The sequence below is a fragment of the Hemitrygon akajei genome, unplaced genomic scaffold, assembly GCF_048418815.1.
Source record: "Hemitrygon akajei unplaced genomic scaffold, sHemAka1.3 Scf000198, whole genome shotgun sequence".
NCBI lineage: Eukaryota > Metazoa > Chordata > Chondrichthyes > Myliobatiformes > Dasyatidae > Hemitrygon > Hemitrygon akajei.
Genome location: NW_027332083.1, coordinates 377,269 through 389,462, shown reverse-complemented (window position 1 = coordinate 389,462; position 12,194 = coordinate 377,269). Strand labels below are relative to the sequence as shown.

Below are 12,194 nucleotides of genomic sequence, written 5' to 3'. Positions count from 1 at the left end.
CACCATCCCATCACACACTCCCGAGGTCAGACACAGAGTGAATCTCCCTCCACACGATCCCATCACACACTCCCGAGGTCAGACACAGAGTGAATCTCCCTCCACACCATCTCATCACACACTCCCGTGGTCAGACACAGAGTGAATCTCCCTCCACACCATCCCATCACACACTCCCGGGGTCAGACACAGAGTGAAACTCCCTCCACATCGTCCCATCACACACTCCCGGGGTCAGACACGGAGTGAATCTCCCTCCACACCGTCCCATCACACACTCACGGCGTCAGACACAGAGTGAATCTCCCTCCACACCGTCCCATCACACACTACCAGGGTCAGACACAGAGTGAATCTCCCTCCACACCGTCCCATCACACACTCCCTCCACACCGTCCCATCACACACTCCCGGGGTCAGACTCAGAATCTCCCTCCACACCGTCCCATCACACACTCCCCCGGTCAGATTCAGAGTGAATCTCCCTCCACACCATCCCATCACATACTCCCGGGGTCAGACTCAGAGTGAATCTCCATCCACACCGTCCCATCACACACTCCAGGGGTCAGACTCAGAGTGAATCTCCCTCCACACCGTCCCATTACACACTCCCGGGGTCAGACACAGAGTGAATCTCCCTCCTCACCGTCCCATCACACACTCCCGGGGTCAAACACAGAGTGAATCTCCCTCCACGCCGTCCCATCACACACTCCCGGGGTCAGACACGGAGTGAATCTCCCTCCACACTGTCCCATCACACACTCCCGGGGTCAGACACAGAGTGAATCTCCCTCCACAACGTCCCATCACACACTCCCAGGTTCAGACACAGAGTGAAGCTCCCTCCACACCATCCCATCACACACTCCCGGGGTCAGACACAGAGTGAATCTCCCTCCACACCGTCCCATCACACACTACCAGGGTCAGACACAGAGTGAATCTCCCTCCACACCGTCCCATCACACACTCCCTCCACACCGTCCCATCACACAGTCCCGGGGTCAGACTCAGAATCTCCCTCCACACCGTCCCATCACACACTCCCGGGATCAGATTCAGAGTGAATCTCCCTCCACACCGTCCCATCACACACTCCCGGGGTCAGATTCAGAGTGAATCTCCCTCCACACCGTCCCATCACACACTCCCGGGGTCAGACACAGAGTGAATCTCCCTCCACACCGTCCCATCACACACTCCCGGGGTCAGACACAGAGTGAATCTCCCTCCACACCGTCCCATCACACACTCCCGGTGTCAGACACAGAGTGAATCTCCCTCCACACCGTCCCATCACACACTCCCAGGTTCAGACACAGAGTGAAGCTCCCTCCACACCGTCCCATCACACACTCCCGGGGTCAGACACAGAGTGAATCTCCCTCCTCACCGTCCCATCACACACTCCCGGGTCAGACACAGAGTGAAACTCCCTCCACACCGTCCCATCACACACTCTCGGGGTCAGACACAGAGTGAAGCCCCCTCCACACCGTCCCATCACACACTCCCGGGGTCAGACACAGAGTGAATCTCCCTCCACACCGTCCCATCACACACTCCCCGGGGTCAGACACAGAGTGAATCTCCCTCCACACCGTCCCATCACACACTCCCGGGGTCAGACACAGAGTGAATCTCCCTCCACACCGTCCCATTACACACTCCCGGGGTCAGACAGAGTGAATCTCCCTCCTCACCGTCCCATCACACACTCCCGGGGTCAGACACAGAGTGAATCTCCCTCCACGCCGTCCCATCACACACTCCCCGGGGTCAGACACGGAGTGAATCTCCCTCCACACCGTCCCATCACACACTCCCGAGGTCAGACACGGAGTGAATCTCCCTCCACACCGTCCCATCACACACTCCCAGGGTCAGACACTGAGTGAATCTCTCTCCCACACCGTCCCATCACACACTCCCAGGGTCAGACACAGAGTGAATCTCCCTCCACACCGTCCCATCACACACTACCAGGGTCAGACACGGAGTGAATCTCCCTCCACACCGTCCCATCACACACTCCCTCCACACCATCCCATCACACACTCCCGAGGTCAGACACAGAGTGAATCTCCCTCCACACGATCCCATCACACACTCCCGAGGTCAGACACAGAGTGAATCTCCCTCCACACCATCTCATCACACACTCCCGTGGTCAGACACAGAGTGAATCTCCCTCCACACCATCCCATCACACACTCCCGGGGTCAGACACAGAGTGAAACTCCCTCCACATCGTCCCATCACACACTCCCGGGGTCAGACACGGAGTGAATCTCCCTCCACACCGTCCCATCACACACTCACGGGGTCAGACACAGAGTGAATCTCCCTCCACACCGTCCCATCACACACTCCCGGGGTCAGACACAGAGTGAATCTCCCTCCACACCGTCCCATCACACACTCCCGGGGTCAGACACAGAGTGAATCTCCCTCCACACCGTCCCATCACACACTCCCGGGGTCAGACACAGAGTGAATCTCCCTCCACACCGTCCCATCACACACTCCCGGTGTCAGACACAGAGTGAATCTCCCTCCACACCGTCCCATCACACACTCCCAGGTTCAGACACAGAGTGAAGCTCCCTCCACACCGTCCCATCACACACTCCCGGGGTCAGACACAGAGTGAATCTCCCTCCTCACCGTCCCATCACACACTCCCGGGTCAGACACAGAGTGAAACTCCCTCCACACCGTCCCATCACACACTCTCGGGGTCAGACACAGAGTGAAGCCCCCTCCACACCGTCCCATCACACACTCCCGGGGTCAGACACAGAGTGAATCTCCCTCCACACCGTCCCATCACACACTCCCGGGGTCAGACACAGAGTGAATCTCCCTCCACACCGTCCCATCACACACTCCCGGGGTCAGACACAGAGTGAATCTCCCTCCACACCGTCCCATTACACACTCCCGGGGTCAGACAGAGTGAATCTCCCTCCTCACCGTCCCATCACACACTCCCGGGGTCAGACACAGAGTGAATCTCCCTCCACGCCGTCCCATCACACACTCCCGGGGTCAGTCACGGAGTGAATCTCCCTCCACACCGTCCCATCACACACTCCCGAGGTCAGACACGGAGTGAATCTCCCTCCACACCGTCCCATCACACACTCCCGGTGTCAGACACAGAGTGAATCTCCCTCCACAACGTCCCATCACACACTCCCAGGTTCAGACACAGAGTGAAGCTCCCTCCACACCATCCTATCACACACTCCCGGGGTCAGACACAGAGTGAATCTCCCTCCACACCGTCCCATCACACACTACCAGGGTCAGACACAGAGTGAATCTCCCTCCACACCGTCCCATCACACACTCCCTCCACACCGTCCCATCACACACTCCGGGGTCAGATTCAGAGTGAATCTCCCTCCACACCGTCCCATCACACACTCCCGGGGTCAGACTCAGAGTGAATCTCCCTCCACACCGTCCCATCACACACTCACGGGTTCAGACGCAGAGTGAATCTCCCTCCACACCGTCCCATCACACACTCCCGGGGTCAGACACAGAGTGAATCTCCCTCCACACCGTCCCATCACACACTCCCGGGTTCAGACACAGAGTGAAGCTCCCTCCACACCGTCCCATCACACACTCCCGGGGTCAGACACAGAGTGAATCTCCCTCCACACCGTCCAATCACACACTCCCGGGGTCAGACACAGAGTGAATCTCCCTCCACACCGTCCCATCACACACTCCCGGGGTCAGACACAGAGTGAATCTCCCTCCACACCGTCCCATCTCACACTCCCGGGGTCAGACACAGAGTGAATCTTCCTCCACACCGTCCCATCACACACTCCCGGAGTCAGACACAGAGTGAATCTCCCTCCGCCCCGTCCCATCACACACTCCCGGGGTCAGACACAGCGTGAATCTCCCTGCACACTGTCCCATCACACACTCCCAGGGTCAGACACTGAGTGAATCTCTCTCCACACCGTCCCATCACACACTCCCAGGGTCAGACACAGAGTGAATCTCCCTCCACACCGTCCCATCACACACTACCAGGGTCAGACACGGAGTGAATCTCCCTCCACACCGTCCCATCACACACTCCCTCCACACCATCCCATCACACACTCCCGAGGTCAGACACAGAGTGAATCTCCCTCCACACGATCCCATCACACACTCCCGAGGTCAGATTCAGAGTGAATCTCCCTCCACACCATCCCATCACACACTCCCGGGGTCAGACTCAGAGTGAATCTCCCTCCACACCGTCCCATCACACACTCCCGGGGTCAGATTCAGAGTGAATCTCCCTCCACACCATCCCATCACACACTCCCGGGGTCAGACACAGCGTGAATCTCCCTGCACACTGTCCCATCACACACTCCCAGGGTCAGACACTGAGTGAATCTCTCTCCACACCGTCCCATCACACACTCCCAGGGTCAGACACAGAGTGAATCTCCCTCCACACCGTCCCATCACACACTACCAGGGTCAGACACGGAGTGAATCTCCCTCCACACCGTCCCATCACACACTCCCTCCACACCATCCCATCACACACTCCCGAGGTCAGACACAGAGTGAATCTCCCTCCACACGATCCCATCACACACTCCCGAGGTCAGACACAGAGTGAATCTCCCTCCACACCATCTCATCACACACTCCCGTGGTCAGACACAGAGTGAATCTCCCTCCACACCATCCCATCACACACTCCCGGGGTCAGACACAGAGTGAAACTCCCTCCACATCGTCCCATCACACACTCCCGGGGTCAGACACGGAGTGAATCTCCCTCCACACCGTCCCATCACACACTCACGGGGTCAGACACAGAGTGAATCTCCCTCCACACCGTCCCATCACACACTACCAGGGTCAGACACGGAGTGAATCTCCCTCCACACCGTCCCATCACACACTCCCTCCACACCGTCCCATCACACACTCCCGGAGTCAGACTCAGAATCTCCCTCCACACCGTCCCATCACACACTCCCGGGGTCAGATTCAGAGTGAATCTCCCTCCACACCATCCCATCACACACTCCCGGGGTCAGACTCAGAGTGAATCTCCCTCCACACCGTCCCATCACACACTCCCGGGGTCAGATTCAGAGTGAATCTCCCTCCACACCATCCCATCACACACTCCCGGGGTCAGACTCAGAGTGAATCTCCCTCCACACCGTCCCATCACACACTCCCAGGGTCAGACACTGAGTGAATCTCTCTCCACACCGTCCCATCACACACTCCCAGGGTCAGACACAGAGTGAATCTCCCTCCACACCGTCCCATCACACACTACCAGGGTCAGACACGGAGTGAATCTCCCTCCACACCGTCCCATCACACACTCCCTCCACACCGTCCCATCACACACTCCCGGGGTCAGACTCAGAATCTCCCTCCACACCGTCCCATCACACACTCCCGGGGTCAGATTCAGAGTGAATCTCCCTCCACACCATCCCATCACACACTCCCGGGGTCAGACTCAGAGTGAATCTCCCTCCACACCGTCCCATCACACACTCCCGGGGTCAGATTCAGAGTGAATCTCCCTCCACACCATCCCATCACACACTCCCGGGGTCAGACACAGCGTGAATCTCCCTGCACACTGTCCCATCACACACTCCCAGGGTCAGACACTGAGTGAATCTCTCTCCACACCGTCCCATCACACACTCCCAGGGTCAGACACAGAGTGAATCTCCCTCCACACCGTCCCATCACACACTACCAGGGTCAGACACGGAGTGAATCTCCCTCCACACCGTCCCATCACACACTCCCTCCACACCATCCCATCACACACTCCCGAGGTCAGACACAGAGTGAATCTCCCTCCACACGATCCCATCACACACTCCCGAGGTCAGACACAGAGTGAATCTCCCTCCACACCATCTCATCACACACTCCCGTGGTCAGACACAGAGTGAATCTCCCTCCACACCATCCCATCACACACTCCCGGGGTCAGACACAGAGTGAAACTCCCTCCACATCGTCCCATCACACACTCCCGGGGTCAGACACGGAGTGAATCTCCCTCCACACCGTCCCATCACACACTCACGGGGTCAGACACAGAGTGAATCTCCCTCCACACCGTCCCATCACACACTACCAGGGTCAGACACAGAGTGAATCTCCCTCCACACCGTCCCATCACACACTCCCTCCACACCGTCCCATCACACACTCCCGGGGTCAGACTCAGAATCTCCCTCCACACCGTCCCATCACACACTCCCCCGGTCAGATTCAGAGTGAATCTCCCTCCACACCATCCCATCACATACTCCCGGGGTCAGACTCAGAGTGAATCTCCATCCACACCGTCCCATCACACACTCCAGGGGTCAGACTCAGAGTGAATCTCCCTCCACACCGTCCCATTACACACTCCCGGGGTCAGACACAGAGTGAATCTCCCTCCTCACCGTCCCATCACACACTCCCGGGGTCAGACTCAGAATCTCCCTCCACACCATCCCATCACACACTCCCGGGGTCAGACTCAGAGTGAATCTCCCTCCACACCGTCCCATCACACACTCCCGGGTTCAGACACAGAGTGAATCTCCCTCCACACCGTCCCATCACACACTCCCGGGGTCAGACACAGAGTGAATCTCCCTCCACACCATCCCATCACACACTCCCGAGGTCAGACACAGAGTGAATCTCCCTCCACACCATCTCATCACACACTCCCGGGGTCAGACACAGAGTGAATCTCCCTCCACAACGTCCCATCACACACTCCCAGGTTCAGACACAGAGTGAAGCTCCCTCCACACCATCCCATCACACACTCCCGGGGTCAGACACAGAGTGAATCTCCCTCCACACCGTCCCATCACACACTACCAGGGTCAGACACAGAGTGAATCTCCCTCCACACCGTCCCATCACACACTCCCGGGGTCAGACACAGAGTGAATCTCCCTCCACACCGTCCCATCACACACTCCCAGGTTCAGACACAGAGTGAAGCTCCCTCCACACCATCCCATCACACACTCCCGGGGTCAGACACAGAATGAATCTCCCTCCACACCGTCCCATCACACACTACCAGGGTCAGACACAGAGTGAATCTCCCTCCACACCGTCCCATCACACACTCCCGGGGTCAGACTCAGAGTGAATCTCCCTCCACACCGTCCCATCACACACTCCCGGGTTCAGACACAGAGTGAATCTCCCTCCACACCGTCCCATCACACACTCCCGGGGTCAGACACAGAGTGAATCTCCCTCCACACCATCCCATCACACACTCCCGAGGTCAGACACAGAGTGAATCTCCCGCCACACGATCCCATCACACACTCCCGAGGTCAGACACAGAGTGAATCTCCCTCCACAACATCTCATCGCACACTCCCGGGGTCAGACACAGAGTGAATCTCCCTCCACACCATCCCATCACACACTCCCGGGGTCAGACACAGAGTGATACTCCCTCCACACCGTCCCATCACACACTCCCGGGGTCAGACACGGAGTGAATCTCCCTCCACACCGTCCCATCACACACTCACGGGGTCAGACACAGAGTGAATCTCCCTCCACACCGTCCCATCACACACTACCAGGGTCAGACACAGAGTGAATCTCCCTCCACACCGTCCCATCACACACTCCCTCCACACCGTCCCATCACACACTCCCGGGGTCAGACTCAGAATCTCCCTCCACACCGTCCCATCACACACTCCCGGGGTCAGATTCAGAGTGAATCTCCCTCCACACCATCCCATCACACACTCCCGGGGTCAGACTCAGAGTGAATCTCCCTCCACACCGTCCCATCACACACTCCCGGGGTCAGATTCAGAGTGAATCTCCCTCCACACCATCCCATCACACACTCCCGGGCTCAGACTCAGAGTGAATCTCCCTCCACACCGTCCCATCACACACTCCCAGGGTCAGACACTGAGTGAATCTCTCTCCACACCGTCCCATCACACACTCCCAGGGTCAGACACAGAGTGAATCTCCCTCCACACCGTCCCATCACACACTACCAGGGTCAGACACGGAGTGAATCTCCCTCCACACCGTCCCATCACACACTCCCTCCACACCGTCCCATCACACACTCCCGGGGTCAGACTCAGAATCTCCCTCCACACCGTCCCATCACACACTCCCGGGGTCAGATTCAGAGTGAATCTCCCTCCACACCATCCCATCACACACTCCCGGGGTCAGACTCAGAGTGAATCTCCCTCCACACCGTCCCATCACACACTCCCGGGGTCAGATTCAGAGTGAATCTCCCTCCACACCGTCCCATCACACACTCCCTCCACACCGTCCCATCACACACTCCCGGGGTCAGACTCAGAATCTCCCTCCACACCGTCCCATCACACACTCCCCCGGTCAGATTCAGAGTGAATCTCCCTCCACACCATCCCATCACATACTCCCGGGGTCAGACTCAGAGTGAATCTCCATCCACACCGTCCCATCACACACTCCAGGGGTCAGACTCAGAGTGAATCTCCCTCCACACCGTCCCATTACACACTCCCGGGGTCAGACACAGAGTGAATCTCCCTCCTCACCGTCCCATCACACACTCCCGGGGTCAGACACAGAGTGAATCTCCCTCCACGCCGTCCCATCACACACTCCCGGGGTCAGACACGGAGTGAATCTCCCTCCACACCGTCCCATCACACACTCCCGGGGTCAGACACAGAGTGAATCTCCCTCCACAACGTCCCATCACACACTCCCAGGTTCAGACACAGAGTGAAGCTCCCTCCACACCATCCCATCACACACTCCCGGGGTCAGACACAGAGTGAATCTCCCTCCGCACCGTCCCATCACACACTACCAGGGTCAGACACAGAGTGAATCTCCCTCCACACCGTCCCATCACACACTCCCTCCAAACCGTCCCATCACACAGTCCCGGGGTCAGACTCAGAATCTCCCTCCACACCGTCCCATCACACACTCCCGGGATCAGATTCAGAGTGAATCTCCCTCCACACCGTCCCATCACACACTCCCGGGGTCAGATTCAGAGTGAATCTCCCTCCACACCGTCCCATCACACACTCCCGGGGTCAGACACAGAGTGAATCTCCCTCCACACCGTCCCATCACACACTCCCGGGGTCAGACACAGAGTGAATCTCCCTCCACACCGTCCCATCACACACTCCCGGTGTCAGACACAGAGTGAATCTCCCTCCACACCGTCCCATCACACACTCCCAGGTTCAGACACAGAGTGAAGCTCCCTCCACACCGTCCCATCACACACTCCCGGGGTCAGACACAGAGTGAATCTCCCTCCTCACCGTCCCATCACACACTCCCGGGTCAGACACAGAGTGAAACTCCCTCCACACCGTCCCATCACACACTCTCGGGGTCAGACACAGAGTGAAGCCCCCTCCACACCGTCCCATCACACACTCCCGGGGTCAGACACAGAGTGAATCTCCCTCCACACCGTCCCATCACACACTCCCGGGGTCAGACACAGAGTGAATCTCCCTCCACACCGTCCCATCACACACTCCCGGGGTCAGACACAGAGTGAATCTCCCTCCACACCGTCCCATTACACACTCCCGGGGTCAGACAGAATGAATCTCCCTCCTCACCGTCCCATCACACACTCCCGGGGTCAGACACAGAGTGAATCTCCCTCCACGCCGTCCCATCACACACTCCCGGGGTCAGACACGGAGTGAATCTCCCTCCACACCGTCCCATCACACACTCCCGAGGTCAGACACGGAGTGAATCTCCCTCCACACCGTCCCATCACACACTCCCGGTGTCAGACACAGAGTGAATCTCCCTCCACAACGTCCCATCACACACTCCCAGGTTCAGACACAGAGTGAAGCTCCCTCCACACCATCCCATCACACACTCCCGGGGTCAGACACAGAGTGAATCTCCCTCCACACCGTCCCATCACACACTACCAGGGTCAGACACAGAGTGAATCTCCCTCCACACCGTCCCATCACACACTCCCTCCACACCGTCCCATCACACACTCCCGGGGTCAGATTCAGAGTAAATCTCCCTCCACACCGTCCCATCACACACTCCCGGGGTCAGACTCAGAGTGAATCTCCCTCCACACCGTCCCATCACACACTCACGGGTTCAGACACAGAGTGAATCTCCCTCCACACCGTCCCATCACACACTCCCGGGGTCAGACACAGAGTGAATCTCCCTCCACACCGTCCCATCACACACTCCCGGGTTCAGACACAGAGTGAAGCTCCCTCCACACCGTCCCATCACACACTCCCGGGGTCAGACACAGAGTGAATCTCCCTCCTCACCGTCCCATCACACACTCCCGGGGTCAGACACAGAGTGAAACTCCCTCCACACTGTCCCATCACACACTCCCGGGGTCAGACACAGAGTGAAGCCCCCTCCACACCGTCCCATCACACACTCTCGGGGTCAGACACAGAGTGAAGCCCCCTCCACACCGTCCCATCTCACACTCCCGGGGTCAGACACAGAGTGAATCTTCCTCCACACCGTCCCATCACACACTCCCGGAGTCAGACACAGAGTGAATCTCCCTCCGCCCCGTCCCATCACACACTCCCGGGGTCAGACACAGCGTGAATCTTCCTCCACACCGTCCCATCACACACTCCCGGAGTCAGACACAGAGTGAATCTCCCTCCGCCCCGTCCCATCACACACTCCCAGGGTCAGACACTGAGTGAATCTCTCTCCACACCGTCCCATCACACACTCCCAGGGTCAGACACAGAGTGAATCTCCCTCCACACCGTCCCATCACACACTACCAGGGTCAGACACGGAGTGAATCTCCCTCCACACCGTCCCATCACACACTCCCTCCACACCATCCCATCACAAACTCCCGAGGTCAGACACAGAGTGAATCTCCCTCCACACGATCCCATCACACACTCCCGAGGTCAGACACAGAGTGAATCTCCCTCCACACCATCTCATCACACACTCCCGTGGTCAGACACAGTGTGAATCTCCCTCCACACCATCCCATCACACACTCCCGGGGTCAGACACAGAGTGAAACTCCCTCCACATCGTCCCATCACACACTCCCGGGGTCAGACACGGAGTGAATCTCCCTCCACACCGTCCCATCACACACTCACGGGGTCAGACACAGAGTGAATCTCCCTCCACACCGTCCCATCACACACTACCAGGGTCAGACACAGAGTGAATCTCCCTCCACACCGTCCCATCACACACTCCCTCCACACCGTCCCATCACACACTCCCGGGGTCAGACTCAGAATCTCCCTCCACACCGTCCCATCACACACTCCCCCGGTCAGATTCAGAGTGAATCTCCCTCCACACCATCCCATCACATACTCCCGGGGTCAGACTCAGAGTGAATCTCCATCCACACCGTCCCATCACACACTCCAGGGGTCAGACTCAGAGTGAATCTCCCTCCACACCGTCCCATTACACACTCCCGGGGTCAGACACAGAGTGAATCTCCCTCCTCACCGTCCCATCACACACTCCCGGGGTCAGACACAGAGTGAATCTCCCTCCACGCCGTCCCATCACACACTCCCGGGGTCAGACACGGAGTGAATCTCCCTCCACACCGTCCCATCACACACTCCCGGGGTCAGACACAGAGTGAATCTCCCTCCACAACGTCCCATCACACACTCCCAGGTTCAGACACAGAGTGAATCTCCCTCCACACCATCCCATCACACACTCCCGGGGTCAGACACAGAGTGAATCTCCCTCCACACCGTCCCATCACACACTACCAGGGTCAGACACAGAGTGAATCTCCCTTCACACCGTCCCATCACACACTCCCTCCACACCGTCCCATCACACAGTCCCGGGGTCAGACTCAGAATCTCCCTCCACACCGTCCCATCACACACTCCCGGGATCAGATTCAGAGTGAATCTCCCTCCACACCGTCCCATCACACACTCCCGGGGTCAGATTCAGAGTGAATCTCCCTCCACACCGTCCCATCACACACTCCCGAAGTCAGACACAGAGTGAATCTCCCTCCACACCGTCCCATCACACACTCCCGGTGTCAGACACAGAGTGAATCTCCCTCCACACCGTCCCATCACACACTCCCAGGTTCA

General features: G+C 58.1%; 1 protein-coding gene across 1 annotated transcript in view; it reads right to left on the bottom strand.

Annotated features, from left to right (window-relative positions):
* Positions 1 to 12,194, bottom strand: part of LOC140724371 (uncharacterized) — a 167,817-nt gene that overhangs the window by 69,228 nt on the left and 86,395 nt on the right. The gene's annotated exons all lie outside the window — the stretch shown is intronic.